Source organism: Eufriesea mexicana, unplaced genomic scaffold (assembly GCF_001483705.2).
Source record: "Eufriesea mexicana isolate 0111107269 unplaced genomic scaffold, ASM148370v2 scaffold6616, whole genome shotgun sequence".
Lineage (NCBI taxonomy): Eukaryota > Metazoa > Arthropoda > Insecta > Hymenoptera > Apidae > Eufriesea > Eufriesea mexicana.
The window spans coordinates 10,655-12,891 of record NW_016914471.1 but is presented as its reverse complement, the minus strand read 5'-3'; the positions used below and the strand labels follow the sequence as shown (position 1 = coordinate 12,891).

Genomic DNA, 2,237 nt, shown 5'->3' with positions numbered 1-2,237 from the left:
GAGAGAACTGAAATTGCGAGAAGGAAGAAAAAGACGGAGGAAAAATGAAAATAAAGAGACTAGACGGGACGCGATGGACACGTAAGACTCGCGTCATCTAACAAGTGCACGGGTAAGGATAACTAAGGTAGAGGAGAAGGGAAGGATGGACGTGGCGAGGTTCGGAGCGAGAAAGAAGAACGGTGGCCACGGAGAAAGAAAGAAGAAGAGAAAAGGATGCGTATAGGTAAGCGTGCATGCACGTAGGAAGATCGATTCTCGAGCAATCGAGCGAGTGCGTGGGGACCAGTGTGCGCCCCCGTTGACTCGTTGACTCACTGACTCTTGACGGACTTACCGTTAACCAGCAAAAGTGAACCAAGTAAGTCGTGTCTCTGGAACTTGCGGTACCGATTGTACAGTATGCTACGTGTGGGACGATTTAAAGCTCGCCATTGTCGCCGACCGAATATACGGAAGGGCTCGTCGAAGAAAGTGCGAGCGAACAATTCTCCAGCCGCTCTTTAAACCCTGACTTTTACTACCAATAACAAGATCCTTCGAGAAGCCTTGTTTCGACTTAACTGCACTGTACGAGATACACCCTGAAGTAGGCTCTGTTACGTCTGGACAACCGCGCATGCGTCAAGCATCGCTTGCAAATTGGAAAAGATTCTAGAGAATTCGTATATCTGATAATAAGAGACAATAAGAATATTCGAGAAGGTTTGTTCCGAGCTAACTGTACTTATGTAGAGTACTCCTCCAAGTAGGGGTCGTTTTATGCAAATGACCACATATGTATGCATTGCAGGACATTTGCACAGCATCACACGAATCGTAGATTTCGATTTCCGCCAGTGTTTTTGAACCTAATTTCTTCGAATTTTATTACCGATAACGAGAGCCTTCGAGGAGTTTCGTTGCGACCTAACTGTACTATGCGAAGTACTCCGTGAAGTAGGAATTGTTACACGTAAGTGACCACATATGTATACATTAAAGATCATTTGCACATCGTTACACGAATCGTACTACCACCAGTGTTCTCAAACTCAAGTCTTGACTTTTACTGCCTCTAACAGGATCCTTGGACAAGGCCAACCGCGCTATGTAGGATGTCCCCTCGAACTTGGGTTCGTTACACGTGGATAACCACGCGTTAAAGAGCACCGAAACACTGCCAAGTGGATCGTGGATTACGATTTTCACGGGTGCTTTCAATTCCGGGGCGTTTATGGTAGCCTCTCGAGTCCGTGAAGGGTTGCACCATATGGAAGACGAGGGTGAAAAGCGATTGGATTTTCAGAGGTTACTCGACCGTCCGCTCTCGGAACAGGGATAATTATCGTGCAAGAGGAAGGCAAAGTTGGCAACCTCTGGGAAAAGGTTCCATCGAGATGAGTCTACCAGTCGGATGAACTGTGATGAGAAAAAATATCCCCGTAAGCTTTGATTTCCGGGTTATAAATCGATTCTCCGATGGTTCACGAAACACGACGGCAACATATGTTCCCTGCAGATGCTCGATCAACTCCTTTCAAAACACTTCTGCTTACGCTATAAAACGAGACCGCGCTTTACGATGGTCTCGCCTTTGATTCGGACAAACCTGCTAATAGCGACGGGCATTTATTAACATAAACGCGTTTCATACACCTCGACGAGATTGTAAAGGCACTGGTGGCTGTACGCAAATTGGAACGGAGAAACGCGAGTAACCTCAGCCGCGGACTTAATGGCCCTTAAGTATCACATTGGAGGTCGCTTCTACACGGTTACGAGTCTCTTTTGCAAAGGGTGCTGCGAATTGGACCAGACAACGGAGTACGGCGGTTTCGTCGTTAAATTACAGATTTCCGCGAGAAGAGAATGGTGGAAACGGCGAAGGAACTATGTCATAGGAGCGTAAGGACGTAAGTAGGAGCGTCCTTCGCGGTAAGGCGTGTCGATTACCGTAGGTAAATTGCGTGACAGACCGACGCCATTGAGGAGAACCGGCGGACCTTGACAGTGTCGGACTCCTTGACGGTACAGCGGTGTCAGTGAACCGGCGTACAGGACGACGAACGAGTGGCAGCCATCAAGGATACATTCTACACAGTCCAGCGAGAGCGTTCTTCACGGTGTCTCTCTCCGACCCGTTCGTTTTTCATTTTTATCATCGAGCCTGCTCCTCCACGCGTTGCGCAATCCTTGGAGCGAGATTCGGGTATCGTGCTCGAGGATCTCGATAGATCTGTTCACGCTAGCACTAC

General features: G+C 48.1%; 1 long non-coding RNA gene across 1 annotated transcript; it reads left to right on the top strand.

Annotated features, from left to right (window-relative positions):
• Window positions 1–284: 284 nt before the first annotated feature.
• Window positions 285–1,171, top strand: LOC108552422 (uncharacterized). Its single transcript, XR_001890553.1, has 3 exons — window positions 285–705; window positions 794–955; window positions 1,065–1,171. It is a non-coding gene; the product is annotated as an uncharacterized LOC108552422 (long non-coding RNA).
• Window positions 1,172–2,237: the final 1,066 nt, after the last annotated feature.